Genomic DNA, 19,235 nt, shown 5'->3' with positions numbered 1-19,235 from the left:
CAATACAATAATAATAAGAATAATCATAATGGAAAATACAAAAGATAAGTATATACACAGATATTTACACTTTGGCGCCACGTAAATATTTCATAGGGAATGCAAATTATAGGATTTCAATGAGTCTTGCATGGCATTTAAGATTGTATAGCCATACTGGGTAAAAGCTGATTTTTAAGGGCTGTGTACCGTCTGCCTGAAAGAGTAACTGGGGTGGGAATGGGATGTATCTCTGGGATGAAGTTTTAATGCAATACTGTTTAATTGTGATTTAATCTCAGTGTTCAGTTCAATAACTTATAATCAGACTTAAACCGGCAAAGTGTTACCAAACAGATAGAGTTTTAGAGACATTTAAAAATGATCAAATTAAACATTTAAATATAACATTTTTGTATCTATTCGCTAAAATATTTTCAAAATGTACTACTACTAAACTTTGTTTATTTGTGGCAAAAAACTGACTGTTAAAATAAAACACTAAACAGAGTAATCAGGGTTCAATTTTATTTAAATTTTTTACTAATATTCTGTTTGGCTGTAAGTTACAAATTTGTGATGTGAGCTAAATATTATATATATATTTTTTTAGGAGGGTTTTTGTTTATGTTTACATGATAAATCATATAATTAATACCAGTCAAGAGGACCCGCAGTACCTGGATGAGCATCTGTTATCAGTTTAGTGATTGTTGTTGGTGAATAAATAAACTCAGAATGTCCTGGCTGACCAATCAGAATGAAGTATAATTATACAGCCATGTAATAAGTAAAAGTAATTTGTTCCTTACAATTCAAAAATCAATCAAGTTATTTATATGTTTAATCCTTTAGAAATGGCACAAACGCTATACTTCAGACTTTTTCTTATTGGTGATTATGTGCTTTTGTGGTTTATATTTTGTTTAAAATGTAATAAGATTTGACTCTGTTTTAATAAAGAATCCATTTCTCTCTTTCATAGCTCTCTGTTCAATATCTGAATGTATTCAACACCGCTATCATTATATAGACCTGAGTAAGACCTGGACTGAAGCTCAAAGTTACTGCAGAGAGAAGTACACAGATCTGGCCACAGTCGACAACATAAATGACATGAATGAGCTAAAGAAAAGTGTGATGAATAAAAGTGTGACCAAGAATGTGCTTGTCTGGACTGAATAATACAGGTGTATATAAATGGAAGTGGTCTATGGGTGACCCTGTGAACCATACAAACTTAGTAATAAACAGTAGCATTAATGGTGATGGTAATTGTGTATTTATGAGAAATGGAACATGGTGTCGTCAGAACTGTGATCAGAAGTCAGATTTCATCTGCTACAATGGTGAGTGCAGCTCCTTACAACAAACCTTCACTATAAAAGCATGCATCATATGTTACCTTTTCATGACAACAACAACAGACAGTAAAGAAAGAGAAATTGCATTTGAGTCACCGTCAACAAACTACACCTGTGTTTTTGATTTTTTTTAAAGTCTGTATTTAAAAGTGTATAACTCTGGCCCTGAGTGCTTCAGCAACCTGCAGACAGTTTCGTTTGATTCCCACTAATGTCAGCTTACAGAGGAAAATACATTTTTTTTCTCTATCATAATCTATGCAAAAGTTATTTTACTCCAACTGAAGGGAGGAATAATACCCTTTTTGTATACAATTTCCACCATCATTTTACAGAAAACCCTTTGAAGTTACATAAAAAGCTGCTGTTTGCGACCAATATTGTTATTTAGGTTGTTTTTCATATGATGAAACACCAAATTTTCTTTTTTTTTTGTATTGTAAACACTGTCTTTGAAAGTGAATAACTCTGGTTCTGTGTGCTCTAGCAGACTGCAGATAGTTCTGGTTATTATCAGCAGCAGACAATAAACACCCCAAAAAAAAGAATGATCTCTTTAGCATGTCGCATTCAAAAGATATTCTTATTTTACTGAAGGGTGCGAAAAAATTTTTTCATATAAAAATACTTTTGTTTTGTTTTGCACATATAATAAATAACAAGGGATTATTCATGCACACAACCAAAGAAAATGCTGTGAATGGACCTTATTTTTTTAAAGTAGGACCTAAGAGAAAAGATGGTGTAGCATTTGTGGCTATCTGTGCTATCTGAGGCAGTTCACGTTAACGTTTCACGTATGTTTACAAAAGACGATTTTTTACCTCATTATTCATTCGACGATTGTTGGATATGTGATGATAATAGAACAAAAATGAGAATCCTGAGAATGAGAGCTTTCATTTGATATAAGACTTGCCCATGTTTGTCATACTTGAAAAAAATGAAATATACAAATATTAAATAATATGCAAATTGGGGGGGGGGGGTGATAGTGTAAATCAAATGTAAATAACTTTCTTACAGTAAAATATGTCAAAGTGATGCATATATACAGAAAGTAGAGATTATAAGCTTTCAAACAGTATCTCAGGGTACTGGGTTCATCAAAGACCACTAAATATAGGAATATTTTATATTAAGTCATAATAAATCATTTTGGACCCGGGACAGGGTCCGCAGAGTTATCTTTATGGTTAACACACACATTTTCAATTCAATTAGTAAAACAAACTGTACACCCTGATAAACTTCATACTGTACAAACTGTATATTCTATTTCTCTAACCTACCCCAGTCCCTAACCCCAACCATCACATTTGTATCTTTCTTAAGACGTTCAGTTTACATGTCATTATACACTTATCCCCGTAAACTACATACCAACCCCCCACACACAAAAGTGTGTTTGAAGATTGACTCTAAGTGTAGCAACAATGATTGAAAATAATGTATATTCTTTATTTCTTCCTTAAAAAGAGACAAGCAAAGGATTCATCTATGAAACTACTAATAAAATGTGGAATGACTCTCAGATCTTCTGCAGAGAGAATCATACTGATCTGGTGAGTGTGAGGAACCAGAATGAGAGTGAACAGATTCAGAAGATCATTAATGACAGTCAGATATCTGTCTGGATCGGTCTGTTCAATGACTCATGGGAGTGGTCAGATAAGAGTAACTCTGGCTTCAGATACTGGATGACTGGTGAACCCAATGGTGGTCCTTATTCAATGTGTACAGAAGTCCAAATAGAAAATCAGGGTCAATGGAATGATGTGCGTTGCAGTTACTCTGAGACTTTTGTGTGTCATGAAAGTGAGTAAAAATGTCAAAGCTTTCTTCATTATCAGATTTAAATCAGATTCATACACAGTATTTTTCTTCATGTTTGTGTTTGACTGATGTCATTGTGGTTTATTGTGTGTTCAGATAAGCTGGTATTGATCAATGAGAGTCTGAGCTGGTCTGATGCTCTGAGTTACTGTAGACAGAATCACGTGGATTTGGTTTCGGTTGATTCAGAGGAGATTCAGCGCTGGGTGTCAGGATTGGTTAAACAGGCCTCTACTCCAGAGGTGTGGTTGGGGTTACGTCACTCCTGTGCTCTGGGCGTTTGGTTCTGGATGAATGGACAGATGGTTTGCTATCAGAATTGGGTGAACAGTACAGTAGATAAGAGCTGTGACACTGTGAGATCTGGAGCAGTTCAGTCTGGAGGAGATCAGCGCTGGATCAGCCTTCCTCAAACTGAACTACGCAACTTCCTCTGCACCAGATATGAAGAATGAAATCACATGAAACTGTCACTTAATGTTATATACAACTATTATCTTCCTTATTTATTTATATGTTTTCATGTTTTGAATTGTTTGGCAATGGGGCAATTTAAAGGTTTATTACCCACGTTTTTTTATACTATATATAGTATCTTTGGGAATAAAATGTTTCAGTGGTAAATAACTTTCTGTGGTAATCCATAGCATACAGACACATTTTAGTTTACAATTTATTTTCTTTGTCTTTTAGTAACTACTGAATTATTGGAAATTAATTTGTAAAATATATTTGAGAGAGAGCATTTGCATGTGTAATTTTGTTTAATAATGTTCTTATGAGTTCACATCAGTAAAATGAAATTAATTTCTCATAACATGAGATAATCACATATCTGAAACAGATGATATGTGTGTGCTTTACCATCTCTGCGTTTTTGGCTTTAGGTTCTTGTCTTTTTTGCAGTGTTTTGCAGTAATCTCCTTTAGAAATGTCTGTTTGAAAATAAATATCCTTTATGTAAAATAAAATAAAGGTTGGTTTGCATCCTGTATGTGTTTGACTAATGTAAATAGTATTAGATAATATCAGTTCAAAACAAGCTTATCTACGACCAGTGTTTTCTTTTTGATCTGCATCCTTAAAGTCATTTTTTTTCTACGTAATGTCCTTCTTGTGTATGATCCACCTATCTTACTGTTGTCTGATATTACTGTAATAATAACAACACTCAAAGTGGACAAAATAAGCTAGCACTTCTTAACTTATTTCGCAAACGTGTCAGTAATTCAGTAAATGAAAGATATAAGGAGTTAGATATTAGCCGTCAAACAGTGCTCCACATCTTTTTTCATCCCACTGATACATTGTTAGTTTTTGTGCAGCATAAGAATTTTTTTCTCCCTCATTTACTGTTCGTGGCTGTTTTTGCCCCATTGACTTCCATTATAACAACATTTTTTGATTGCAAAGCCATGACATCATACAATCATGCATTCTTGATTGTTGGTGGTTTTTGCTTTTGCAAAGAGGTCATTTTTGTCATTTTTACTGTTAATCACCATGTGGCACTATTAATAAAAAATGCAGTTTCTGAAGCAAAACCTAAAATTCAACAGGAACTTTCGATGCTGGGCTGAAATATTAGAAGTCGATTATCTCGATTTGACACAAACGTGCAGCAGCAGGCCAGCTGACCTAGTCTTGGCTGGGCCTGGGACAAGATAATCTTAGAGCCCCCCCCCCCCACCCCCTTACTTTTTACTGGTAACAAGACATTTGGCATTATCAGATTCAGGACCCACGAATATTGCATATTATACATTAAAACATTTATAAATGTAGTACTGACACTGTGTACTGACACAAAATATCATATAATCACGTATGAATTATGAACAGACTATTGGAAATATCAGTAAAACAACTTCAGCTAATATTATTCCGTGTTTGGACTAAAAATTGAATAAATATTACTCCTCTCTTTAGAAATTTGAAGTAAATATATAAAATCAATCAATATTTTTCCAAACATGCACGCCTTTGAACCAAAAGCCCCGAGGGATATTATTTTGTAAAGAGCTTTCATGATGAGCAGGCATTAGATTTAAATAAGCAAGTCATAAGCAGGGCCGTTTGAAGGAATTTGGGGGCCCCAAGCAAAATGGACATGGAGGCCCCCCTCACACACGCAAAGCCTACAGGAACCACAGCATAGCCATACAGTTTAAGGTTTAATGTTTATTTACACAGTTTGGTGGGAATTCAATAGTGATTTGCACTGTTTTTTTCTAACAATATGACAGCACACACTTATCAGTTTAAACTCTGGGCTGTGCATGATATCAGCTATAATTGTAGAGCGTGTGGTACCTTGTGCTATAGAGGAAACATCAGCACTGAGAAGTGATGCATCTGTTGATGCTGAAGATGACGTTGATGGCGTAGCTGGGAAAATAATTGAAAAAAAAAATCTGAAATTACCTGTTAAGTACATTTCACCATTTCACTGTTAGCATATTGAAAGAGGTCACTATAAACAGCTCAGCTCAGTGAGAGAAATTCACTCTACCTTCATCAGTGGATGTATCTTTAGGAAGAGCCTGCGCGCTGAGAAATTTAAGCAAAGCACCTTGAGGGAGAAAGAAAAGATGGTAACACTTTATAATAACAATCATAAATAGATGGTAAATTGATAGTTAATTAATCTTTAATTGTCATTTAGCTGTTAGCAAACAGTCTTTTTACTGTTAACAAACAATGAAATTATATTTAAATGACTAATTATTAGTAGTGCTGTAAATTAACAGTTTATTGTAACACACATATCTATCATATAATATATTAGGTATTGGGTAATGATTAAAAATGCTTGTAAATCTTTAAGAAACCATTTTTAAAACATCTATAAACATTACATAGATAGACGGACCAAATATTCCTAACACTTTGTTAAGGGTTACTAACTTAGTTGGTTTGTAAACTGTCATAAACATAGACAAAGTTGCAACAAATGACTATAATACTTTGTTAAATAGTTAATAAACAGTACCAGTGAAACATGTGGGTTGTCCTGATACTGTACTTGTAACAGTGTAAACATTGCTACACAGAATAAAGTAACTGTTTAAGATCCATTGGTAACTAATGTCATATTTGCATATACAGTCACTACTGTATATCCTGACACTAGCACATTAAGATAAGCTATAAAAAAATAATGTTCCTCTGCCTCTTTCTGGTAAATAACGTATAGATGGTTTACAAAGTATTTATTAAGTAAAACGATCGGTTTGCTAACAGTTAAATGACAATAACTAAAGATTAAATAACTAACAATTTACCATCTATTAATGATGGTTATTATATAGTGTTACCGAAAAGATATGTTAGCAATAGCATTTCCATATTTTGATATTTATAAGGGATGTGGTTGCTTTCACAACTACCAATGCTTAAAAACTTCCCAAGCTTTGTTTGATGCACAGAATTTATCGTGTCGTTTTCCTAACCCCATTTGGTAAATACATTATTTTGTTAAATAGATTATCACGGTGTGCAATAGTTTGTTTCATTAGCACTTTCATTATTACAAAGCTTACAGCAACGTCATGGAATTCATCAGCGATTTTGGAACAGATCTGCGCCTTCCTTATCTCGTTAAAAAACATATTACAGTATATGTAACCATATTCCGCAAGCAGCATTTGCCATCAGGCAGGTATAGCTAACATAAACAGATTTTTGCTACTGCCTGCCTGCTGCAAAATTACATCATTTGCACAAGACAAGTAGAGCTATTTCATCCAATGTAAATTATTACTTACCACTATCTTGTTTTTTCTTTTCTGGCTTCCAGAAGCATAAATCCGCTTCATGATGACTGCCGAAGTTTTGTATTTCGGCGGCAGCAGAGATCACGTGGTTTGCTGGCTGCCTGTTGTCAGCGACTAGTACTGAGAGGGGGCCCCCTTGAGGGGGATTACGATAATAACAGTGTCATTGCACTTTACTACAATGACTATCAAAGGGGCACAGTTTGTCATTGCATTTATTCTCAACCAGTCGTTGTCTTGGGGCCCCAGAAAATTCCGGGGCCCCAAGCATTGCTTAGTTTGCTTGCCTTGTCGCGACGGGCCTGGTCATAAGCATATTACATCAATTTACAATTAAAGGTTCTCTAAGCGAATCTGTGTGTTGATTTTTGAAATGTGTTTTCAAACAAACTGAGCGTAGTTAACTCGTCCCCCTCCACCTCCCTTCCGTGCTTTCATGAACGTGCCCAAACCCAACCCCCAAATCTTTCTTGGTGTTTATTGGTTAGAACACTTTGTTATGGTTTCTGGTGTAGGTTTGGCCAGTTTGTTATTATTGCAGTTTGTGGAGGCTGGGCTGTCTACAGAAATCGCGTTTTTTACAGTTTGATCAGCGGACAGGAAGCAAGCAGAGAGTGAGGAGATGTTTGCTGTATGTAACAAAAAATGTTTTATGGTCTAAAACGCGTTAATTCGCTTAGAGAACCTTAACTAAGAATAATTGTCAGCGTGACTGTAGTCTAAAAGTGGGAAAGGCGGAGCTTGAATTTCAGGAATGTCCCTCATCGGCTAATGTATTTCAAAGATTGAGGCACAACATGGATTCAGCCAGTCGAGCGACTCGCCCGTATGTATTTTAAATAGCAGATTCTACACTTACGAGAATACTTTGATTAGTTTGTGGTAGTAATTACACATGAATGAGCACATACTTTTGAAAGAACAGATGGCTTTTTGCTAAGAATTAACTCAAAATTCTACACAGTGGAGCTTTAATTGAATGAGCCAAAACGGATGAATTTAAGATTAAATCATCTTTTCTTTAGGGTCAGAAAATACAAATTTGCACCCTGCTTGAATGGACAACTTTTCTTCTTTTTGCCATTTTCTGGCAGACTGGCCACCAGGGGTGGAAAGAGTACTGACAAATCATACTTAACTTCAAGTACTGTTAGTTCCCAAAAAATGTAGTGTGAGTACTGTGTAGTGTGAACAGTTTGTGAATCCTCAAAACAGTTTTCTCTGTCCCAAAATCCAAACATCGGCCGTTTCTCAAACAGAAGGCTGCATCCTCTGGAGGTCGCATATGCAGGCTGCATACGTCACCAAGCCTGGTTTATTTCAGTAAACTGGTCATTGCATTCGAAGGTCATATGCATATTACAACAATTTACTAATAATTAAGTATAATAGTAAACTTTATAGTTGATAGTTTTTCTGAAATAAGACAGTCTTTATGACGTATGCAGCCTGCAAATGCGAGGATGCAGCCCTCAGTTTGAGAAACGAGAAATCCTGACCGTCATGAGCAACAGAACAGCTGTGGGAATGCTGTGAGTAGGTATGATGACAAAATTTTCAAACCCCAAAGCTTAAAATTTGACTAGACAAAGCAGACATTTCCCTTTACAAAGATATATGGATTGTAAAAATATGTTGAGGATTGAGAAAGTTATGATAATTTTAATATTAGAAATGAAAAGGAAAATTTATATATAGATGTCAATGTAAGCTATTTATTCACATGTTTTTTCTTGTAACTTTCTCATTTCATCAGATATTTACAATGAAATTTTAACAGACGGTACAATTTTAATAGTTCTTTCAAATTAAATCATGAAAATTTACTGTTTTATCGGAATGGACATCAGACCTCACCGAAAACAATTAAAAATAACTAATTAATAAACGTTCTTTCATATTCATAAAAAATTCCCACAATACAAGCAAAGGCAACTTTATGAATTCATATTTATACACCATTAAAATGCAAATATACATTCATACTTATTTTTTCATAACAATTAATGATCGGTATGACAAATATACTGGAGTTGATAACAGGCTATTGTACAACCAAGTCATCCAAGATGACATCTGCTGCTATCGCACACTGTAAACCCGAATAAGTTGGGATTACTCAAAAAATTTGAGGTAATCAGTTGCCTCAAATCTTTAGAGTTTTGATGATCCTGATTTTAATTATGCAGAACTTCTAAGTTTTGAGTTTCTGGTTCTCATTTATGTTAATTGGACCTAACTGAAAGTACTAAGTTAGTTCACACAAACATTTTAATTACTACACAGTTATATTTTGAGTTTTTGCATATCAAACATTTTAATTACTACACAGTTATATTTTGAGTTTTTGCATATCAAACATTTTAATTACTACACAGTTATATTTTGAGTTTTTGCATATCAAACATTTTAATTACTACACAGTTATATTTTGAGTTTTTGCATATCAAACATTTTAATTACTACACAGTTATATTTTGAGTTTTTGCATATCAAACATTTTAATTACTACACAGTTATATTTTGAGTTCTTGCAACTCAAACATTTAATTTACTAAACTTGTGTATTTTTAGTTCTTGCAAATCATATGTGTCATTTACTATACTTTTCTATTTGAGTTCTTGCTAAGCAAATTATTTATTTTCTATATCAGGTTAAATCAACTTCTAAAATCTTTATCAAAATGCTTCAGCAATTTCACAGAAACACATGACATATGTAATAAAATTTTGGCAATTTATTTCACAAAAGGATTGCTCCACAGCACATTTCATACATTTAAACTAGCATGAGACAGTTGCATTAAACATCTCTCTTAAATGTACAAATGTGATACAATCTGCAGTCAAAAATTAAAGTCTGTTTAGCAACCCACAAAAGTAAAGTTACCCTTTTAATGGGTTCAAGGTAACATAACTGTTTAATAGCATTTAATATTTTTCAGTCAAAAATTAAATTCTCTTAGCAACACAACATACCTTTTAACAGGCTCAAACTGTTTAACAGCATTTTATAAAATGAGAAATGAGCAAGTAATGCTTAACAGCCAACTTTATATATTAACACCACACAGTTGCATTAAACATGACAATTTCTTAAACTGAACCGGTTTGTTCATACAATAACTTGTCAATAAGAACTAAGAAGATATAAGTAAAAAATCAAAGTAACATCAGTAAGATAACATTTAAGTAACTCTTTTTGTCTTTTGTGTGTGCTGAGGTAGTACAAGTTATGCTTCACATCAACTCGTTCTTTAAGGTTTGAAGGCTAGGAGACAGTTTCCCACCTTCCATGCCAAGCAAAAGTTTTTTGCACAAATACAAATGTTTGTGCAAGTCCTTTTGGAATATGTATGTGAAAAGCATACTGGAATCCAAACAGGACAAGAAAGGCCTCTGGAAGTTGGTTGTGGGTGGGGAGTGGACCAATTCGTCCTCAAGAACAACAGAGACATTCACTGGGTCACTATGCATTTGGGCATTAGAGCTGTAACGCACAACCGTATATTGCTCCAGTGGCTCCTTCTCAATGTGCACTTCAGAATCTTCAAGCTAAAAAATCAGAAACAAAAAAGATTAAGAACATGAAAATGATGCTGCCAGAATTTAGTACATCACTTATTAGGAATTATCCGTTACATGGCTTCTACACAGGTGACTTTTGAGTTCACTAAATGTGTGAAACATGCAGGGGCAATCATGATACATACATGGAAGTGGACTTATTTTTGAGCAGTGTCTATGTTCTAGTGTGTGGTGTCTGAGGAGGTGGAGTCTTGAACGATGAATCTTTTTACACCCTGCACTCCCAGTCTATCATCTTATTTGAAATCTGAAAAGAAACATTTACATGGTTAAACACTATGATTCAAACAGTAATAGCAAGCAGGATCTAAAAATAAACAGATAGCAAACGCAACAATTCTCTCTCATTAAAACACATACATTGACAAATGCAATATAATGCATATTAATAGTATACATATATGTCTCATTTACATCTCATTGCGTGATATTGAGTTAAACTGCCATGTGCACAACGATTCACATTAACCACTGTTTATTACTTTTAGACCAAACTTAAAAACCCTGATCAATACATATAAAACTTGCATTGCCATAACCTTAATATACACATCATTAGAAACAATCATTTTGACCACGATTAAGTTATCGTCACATTGGGGGGGGGATTCACGTGCGCCACGCGTGACCTACTTTTCATTAAACACAGTTTAGCTACTTTTTAACTAATAAAGTGCATAAAACAAACTCATAATAATTCCCACAACAGTCACTGAAGCATTAAAGCAATAAATAATAGGTTTTCTAGGGGTTTTACCTGCAATAAGGGAACAGGTATAGAGACAAAGAAACACGCTGAGTTTCCCTCGATCAGTGTATTGTTCCCTTTCAGTCGGTCACTACGACGTCACGTCGTGACCGACGAATTGGGAGCTCGCTTAGAGAGACCAATCTGCTTCGAATACTACTAAAACGCCAATGAACTTGGCATTGAGATATTTGCATAATGCTGGCGCCGCCCCGCCAGGTGCGTATATAAGGCGCACGTGCAAATAGGGAAATCAGCTTTTTATCGCTTCGAAAGCCGGCAGTATCTGCTACTGAGAAGCTACTTCACTCTGTTGGGATCGATTGCGGAAGTTGGTTGGACTGGCAGTACCACAGCGGACGCTTCGCAGTATTCCACAGGCTCTGCATCTTTTTTGTTTTGAGTTTAGTGTGTGCGTTGCCTTCCCTGTGCGCATCATCAACTGAGCATCTGAGTGAATTTCCCTAAAAGAGTGATACGAGAGAGCTTTGTGCCTTGTTAAAGGCAGCCACTCTCTCGTATATCCGGACATTAGCGTCCTTTTCAGGATGGCTTTTCGTCCGTGCGATCTTGGATGCGGGAAGTATATGGGTCCGAAGGACGGTCACGAGCGTTGTCTTTCGTGCTTGGGCATCGAGCACGCTGAGGCAGCGTTCGCTGGGGGTAAGTGTTCTCACTGCGAGAACATGTCCCTTGTGGATTTGCGGAGACGGTTGTCTTTCCTCCGGGAAAAACGCAACCCACGTCCGACGAGCTCTGATCGCCGCCACGGTGCGGCTGTGAAGCTCTCGAAGGATGATCTCCGCATCACTGTGCTGAACCGGGCAGGGGATTCGTCCTCTGCCTCTCAGCCTCCTCATCCACAGCCGGTTGATGCGCCGATGGAAACTTCAGAGTCGTGTTCTACGATGTCTGTTGGATCTGTCGTGCCTCCCTCCGGGTCCACGGAGACCGCAGCATCCGAGGGTGGGCCCTCTACCTCTGAGGATCTGGATGTCCTCCCCCCTTCCGGACGGGTCGTGACGCCGGATTTCGATCCAGAGATGGTGGCCGTGCTCTCTCGAGCGGCGGAGACCGTCGGGTTGGAGTGGGTTCACCCCCCACAGCCCGAGCCGTCCCGCCTGGATGATTGGTTCTTTGGAGCTGCCCGGGTTTCACAACCCTCTCCGCCGGTACCTTTCTTCCCCGAGGTGCACGAGGAGCTGACCAGGACCTGGAGGTCGCCGTATTCTACCCGTTTACGGCCGTTTCAGCCCTCCCCCCTCACCTCCCTCACCGATGGAGCCGCTAAGGGCTATACGGGAATCCCCCCCGTGGAGCGGGCGGTTGTGATGCAATTGTGTCCGGCCACCGCTTCCACCTGGAAGGATCGCCCAGCCCTCCCCTCCCGTGCTTGCAGACAGTCTTCCGGTTTAACGGGGGCTGCCTATCATGCATGTGGAGAGGCGGCTTCAGCCCTGCACGCTATGGCGTTGCTGCAGGTCCACCAGGCCAAGGCCTTGAGAGATCTGCACGAGGGAGGACACGACTCGCCTGTGCTTTCGGAGCTCCGGGCCGCTACGGATCTGGCCCTCCGTGCTACGAAGGTCACGGCACAGGCGATCGGTCGTGCGATGTCCACGATGGTGGTCCAGGAACGCCATCTGTGGCTCTGTCTGGCTGACATGACGGATGCAGAAAAGAACAAGTTCTTGGATGCGCCCGTATCCCAGGCAGGCCTGTTCGGCGAGTCGGTGGAGTCGTTTGCCCAGCAGTTCTCCGCCGCCCAGAAGCAGACGGAAGCGATCGCTCAGATCATGCCCCGGCGCAAGCGACCTGCATCTCGCCCCCCAGCGCCGGCGGCCCCGTCTGCTCCTCGCCGAGGGCGCCCTCCGGCGGCTGCCTCCGCCCCCCCCGCTAGAACGTCTTCTAGACCACGGAGAGGGAACAGCCGTCGGCAGCCCGCCCCGCCCGCACCACCCGCTTCCCGTGGCAAACGGAAATCGAAGCGGCCCTGAGACGGGCGACCTGGAGTTGGATGGGATCACTCTACGGGAGACGGTGACGGCACCGCTCCTTCCACCGGTAGAGGGCCGGGTGGAGAATCTTTTGTTTCGTTTTGTTTCTGTTCCGCCGGCTTCTCAGCCGGCACCCACAAAACCACAAAAAGAGTGCATTCCTATTCCTTCTCCAGGTCTCCAGAGGATCGAGAGAGATGTGAGCGGGCAGTCAGATGCTCTTCCTCCCTCTCCTCTGTCGCCAGTGGGTGTTCTGAGGAGTTCGAGCTCTCCCCTTCGGAGACCGGACCACCAGCAACCCCTTCGGAGTCTGCGTCCTCAGCTGAGGAGACCGGACGACCGTTTACCTCAGCGGGCTCAGGTCAGTGTCACACACACACATACTGTAGATGCTTATGCTGTCACGGCAGACGCACCGGCAGTCCCGCCTGTCCCGCCTCGCTGCCCCGCCGCGGGTACACCGGTAGTGCCGTTAATTCCTCTCGTACGGTCCCTGGGGGCTTGGCTTCAGCTTCCCAGTCCGTCTCGTTGGGTTTTACGCACGATCCGCCTCGGTTACGAAATTCAATTCAATCGGCACACTCCCAAATTTGCGGACATACGTTTCACCACGGTGAAAGCGTCCGTTGCACATGTACTGCGTGCAGAGGTCGAAGTCCTGCTGGCGAAGGACGCGATCGAGCCGATCCCTCTTACCGAGATGAGATCGGGTTTTTACAGCCCGTATTTCATAGTACCCAAGAAAGGCGGCGGGTTACGACCGATTTTGGATTTGCGTGTCCTGAACAAATCTCTTCAGAAGAGGTCTTTCAGGATGATTACACCGAAACAAATTTTCAGTGCAATACGCCCCCAAGATTGGTTTGCAGCGATAGACCTGAAAGACGCGTACTTTCATGTGTCCATTCTCCCTCGTCACCGACCGTTTCTCCGGTTTGCGTTCGAGGGGCGGGCATACCAATACAAAGTACTACCGTTCGGGCTGTCTCTCTCTCCCCGTGTGTTCACGAAAGTGGTAGAGGCGGCGTTAAAGCCCCTCAGAGAGAGCGGTGTTCGCATTCTGGCTTACCTCGACGATTGGCTTATAATAGCGCATTCTCGGCGGACGCTGTGCGAACACAGAGATCTAACACTTCAACATCTCGCCCGTTTGGGTCTTCGGGTCAACTGGGAAAAGAGCAAACTCTGCCCCACGCAGAGGATCTCTTTTCTCGGTATGGAACTGGACTCGATCGATTTATCGGCGCGTTTAACAGAAGAGCGCGTCCAATCAATTCTGACTTGCCTCGGTTCATTCCGAGGGAAGAATGCGGTCCCTCTGAAACAATTTCAGAGACTCCTGGGGCGTATGGCAGCAGCAGCGGCCGTGACACCGCTCGGGCTGCTCCATATGAGACCGCTTCAGCGTTGGCTTCACGATCGAGTCCCGAGGAGAGCGTGGCGCGCTGGCATTCATCGTGTAACCATTACACCTGCGTGTCGCATAACATTCCCCCCGTGGTCAGACCCCGCGTTTCTCAGGGCCGGCGTGTCCATGAGACAGGTCTCCCGGCATGCTGTTGTGCACACAGATGCCTCCGACACGGGCTGGGGAGCCACGTACGACGAGCTCACGGCTTCGGGGGTGTGGACAGCACCCCAGTTGCATTGGCATATCAATTGCCGCGAGTTATGGGCAGTATATCTGGGACTCGTACGCTTCGCTCAGGAGCTGCGAGGGAAGGATGTACTAGTGCGCTCAGACAACACTGCGACCGTAGCGTATATCAACCGTCAAGGCGGTTTGCGCTCTCGTCACCTGTCGCATCTCGCTCGTCGTCTCCTCCTTTGGAGTCAGAAGCATCTGAGGTCCCTTCGTGCCATTTACATACCGGGCTCGCTCAATACAGCGGCAGACGCGCTTTCCCGAGCGGCGCGCCCCGGCGAATGGCGACTCCACCCCCAGACGGTCCAGCTGATTTGGAGGAAATTCGGTCGAGCGCAGATAGACCTATTTGCGTCACCGAACAATACCCATTGTCGCCTGTTTTATTCACTAACCGAGGGCAGCCTCGGCGTGGATGCGTTGGCACACAGCTGGCCGCGGGGCATGCGCAAATATGCGTTTCCCCCAGTGAGTTTAATAGCACAGATACTGTGCAAAGTCAGGCAGGACGAGGAGAGCCTTTTAATGATCGCCCCATATTGGACGACCAGGAATTGGTTTCCGGAACTAATGCTCCTCGCGACAGCCCCTCCCTGGCGGATTCCCCTGAGGAAGGACCTTCTTTCTCAGGGAGGGGGCACATTATGGCACCCGCGCCCCGACCTGTGGAATCTCCACGTTTGGTCGTTGAGCGCGCGCAAGGTTTAAGTGATTTGCCCCAGGCGGTATCTAACACTATTGACGCGGCACGAGCTCCGTCCACGAGACGGGCTTACGCGTTAAAATGGAACCTTTTCGTCACCTGGTGCTCTTCGCAACGCGAAGACCCCAGAGAATGCCCTATTAACATTGTGCTTTTATATCTTCAACAAAGGTTAGATGGTAGGCTGTCACCGTCCACTATTAAAGTTGATATCGCCGCTATATCTGCGCATCACTCACTTATTAACGGCAGATCAGTGGGCCAGCATGATTTGGTTATTAGATTCCTGAGAGGCGCTCGCAGGCTAAACCCCTCGCGCCCTCCTTCTATTCCTCCCTGGGACCTGTCCATGGTGCTGAAAGCGCTACAGAGTCCTCCGTTCGAGCCTTTGCAGTCTGCGAGTCTGAAGCTTCTATCCATGAAGACTCTGACCCTACTAGCATTGGCCTCGGTGAAGAGAATAGGGGATTTACATGCATTCTCTGTTGACGATTCGTGCCTTCAGTTTGGTCCTTCTGTCTCGAGCGTGACCTTGAGACCCAGACCAGGCTACGTGCCCAAAGTTCCCACTACTCCCTTTAGAGATCAAGTGGTGAGCTTGCAAGCATTGCCTTTGGAGCAGGCAAACCCAACCGAGGCTTTGTTGTGCCCCGTACGCGCACTGCGATTCTACGTGGACCGCACGCAAAGCTTCAGGACCTCAGACCAGCTCTTTGTTTGTTATGGTGGCCAGCAGAAAGGGAAAGCTGTCACTAAGCAGAGGATGTCTCATTGGATAGTTGATACTATCGCCCTGACATACAATTTGCAGGGCATTCCTTGCCCCTTTAATTTGAGAGCGCACTCCACTCGGAGTGTTGCCTCATCTTGGTCATTAGCTCGTGGTTCCTCGCTAACAGACATCTGTAGAGCTGCTGGTTGGGCGACACCTAATACGTTCATTAGATTCTACAATGTTCGTACCGATCCTGTATCCTCTCGTGTTCTGTCCTCACCAGGGAGGACACGGAGAGCAGTCTCGCAAGTCGGCTTGCAGCCTCCGACTGAGGCTCCAAATTGAGTTTCAGTATGGAAGGCTAACAGAGCAAAAATGCGTAATGGTTTGATTTGCTCTCTCCACTGCCTTGACAGCCTTTGTTGCGGAGCATTGGCTGTCAGCCTTTCACTAGTTGTATTCTTACGAACCTACGTGTTTGGCCAGGGCCCCACATTGTGTCCCAACGGGTTCCTTTGTGAGTATTATTCCGTGGGGTTAATCCTACCAGCCCACGTTTCCCTTAGCAGAGCACTGCTTTGCTTACACAGCCACGGCTGTCATTTATACCTCAACTACGGTTGACTACGTCCACCATTAGCCCTTAACGGGGCGGTGGCTTCCGCAGCGTCCCTATACCGCTCAGTTAGGGCGCTTCCCAGTCGCTGGCACTACTGTGGGGTTAAAGGAACATCTAGTGCCCGGCCTTCTGCCTTGAAACCTAATTCTCCTATCCTTAAGTGGAACCGGAGGGCTTTAAGCAGACACTGGAAGAGGTCAGCCCCTAGTGGCGTTTTAGTAGGGTTTCCCAATTCGTCGGTCACGACGTGACGTCGTAGTGACCGACTGAAAGGGAACGTCTCGGTTACGGATGTAACCCTCGTTCCCTGAAGGAGGGAACGGAGACGTCACGTCCCGTCGCCACAGGTGCTGCCACCTGCTGTTTAGGCCGGTCACCTTCCGGCTTTCTCAGCGAACAGAAGCTGATTTCCCTATTTGCACGTGCGCCTTATATACGCACCTGGCGGGGCGGCGCCAGCATTATGCAAATATCTCAATGCCAAGTTCATTGGCGTTTTAGTAGTATTCGAAGCAGATTGGTCTCTCTAAGCGAGCTCCCAATTCGTCGGTCACGACGTGACGTCTCCGTTCCCTCCTTCAGGGAACGAGGGTTACATCCGTAACCGAGACGTTCTATGATACTAAAGGAACGCGTGCTTGACCCTAGTCACCTGTCAACGCCCCCTACTGGAATCTTCCAGTACTGCAGTCACTAAATTCCCTAGCCAAATATGCCATTACTCACAAAAGACAGCAACAATGTGACAACGCATCTAAAAATATTATATCTACATCACATCTAACTGTTAAACACAATTATGTACATGAAAAGTAAACATAATGGCCTTTAGAATTGATACATTGAGGTGATACTTACAGCACCCCATGAAGCGACCGATCCATCATCTTTTGAGGAGAAGAACTCAACGCCAGCAGCTTACGTGAACACGGATGACGTCAGACGCAAAATCTCTAAACTGAGGGATTTTAAGTTGGAGTACATTAAAGAGACAGTTAGTGCAAATTAAAAACAACATGCATTCATCTAACTTAAAAAGTTTAATTTGTACAAACTCATAAATATCTGAAAGTTCTAAATACTCAACAAGGTTAATTAATTTGAACTAATTGTAATGATTTAAGTTAACAGTACTAAATAGAATTAATTACTTTGAGCATTCGGGTTTACAGTGCAGGGATGGACACATCAGTGTCATGTACATCAAATTCATACCCCTCTCCACTCATGGCCCAACAGTCTATTTCTTTTTTTTAGCATGGAAAGTTTGAGTTTTCCCATTAACAAATTACCCTGCCAGCACCCAAATCCCACGCATGACATATAAATGCCCCACCCCTCTACCACACAACAACTCCTTGATCAAGCTCATTTTTTTTCTTTTGGGAGTTCTAGAAATGCTTCCTCGATCTTGTCTACACTTAATTCTTCAAACTTTTTCTTTAACATTTTCCGTTCTTGTTCACTTCTCTTCCTTTCTTTTGTGGCTTGACATTTGTGCAATTCCTTTTACAGCTCTCCTTGCTTCTTCCTTCTCTTTCTTCTTTGTATGACCCCCAGCTTCACTGCTTTCCTGATGACTAGCTCTTGTTTCTCCTTGTCTAAACTGTCCAAATAGTCCACAGTGTTGTTTTGCCGTTCTCACATTTTACAGGATAAGTAGCAGATGGTGGCATTTGAAGTTTCTTCTTCAGCGCACTAAACATCCCCATCAGCTCTTCACCATCCATGTTATGTGATCTTGCCGAGGCTGTCTCTTGTTTTACTTTCTCCGTCACTCTCCATGTAGATACTGTTTTTCAAGTACTTAAATTATTGCTCTCAGACAGCTTTCCATCATTTGAGTGAACATGACTGTGTCTTTTGGTGGTTGTTGCAATTTCTCAAGGATTTTGTCTGAAGCATTCAACTGATTTCCAAAGAAGTCTGTTGTGCAAGTCATGAATTCAGCAGGTGAGCATAGTTGATCTTTCAGGTTCTGCACAGTGTCTTTGATAATTTCAATACATTTAATGTAATCAGTTTGGTCATCTGCACCAGTGTAGAATTTGGTCATCCAGGGTCCAGTCAGAAATTTACCAAGCAAACCCAGAACTTGCAATTCAACTTGTCCAGCTGTAGAGTTGAAGTCTTCAAGTATGCTAGCATGCAGGCCTCTACATGATGTTCCTCCACAGAGATATGACTTTAGTGAGGCATGATGACTTTGACAATATTCCACATACATGGAAAAGAATGTGCAGTCTATTACCTCTGTAGCGTGGT

The 19,235-nt window shown here is 41.8% G+C and overlaps 1 long non-coding RNA gene and 1 pseudogene across 1 annotated transcript; one reads left to right on the top strand and one right to left on the bottom strand.

Moving 5' to 3' along the window:
• The first annotated feature begins 836 nt into the window (after positions 1-836).
• Positions 837-3,928, top strand: LOC129433508 (secretory phospholipase A2 receptor-like; annotated as a pseudogene).
• Positions 3,929-9,447: 5,519 nt separating this feature from the next.
• Positions 9,448-11,367, bottom strand: LOC129421197 (uncharacterized). The gene is made up of 3 exons (XR_012369937.1): positions 11,301-11,367; positions 10,669-10,790; positions 9,448-10,510 (listed from the first exon to the last, which is right to left on the bottom strand). It is a non-coding gene; the product is annotated as an uncharacterized lncRNA (long non-coding RNA).
• Between the last annotated feature and the right edge of the window lie 7,868 nt (positions 11,368-19,235).

Source organism: Misgurnus anguillicaudatus, chromosome 6, assembly GCF_027580225.2.
Source record: "Misgurnus anguillicaudatus chromosome 6, ASM2758022v2, whole genome shotgun sequence".
Classification (NCBI taxonomy): Eukaryota; Metazoa; Chordata; class Actinopteri; order Cypriniformes; family Cobitidae; genus Misgurnus; species Misgurnus anguillicaudatus.
This window is presented reverse-complemented; position numbering and strand designations above follow the sequence as displayed.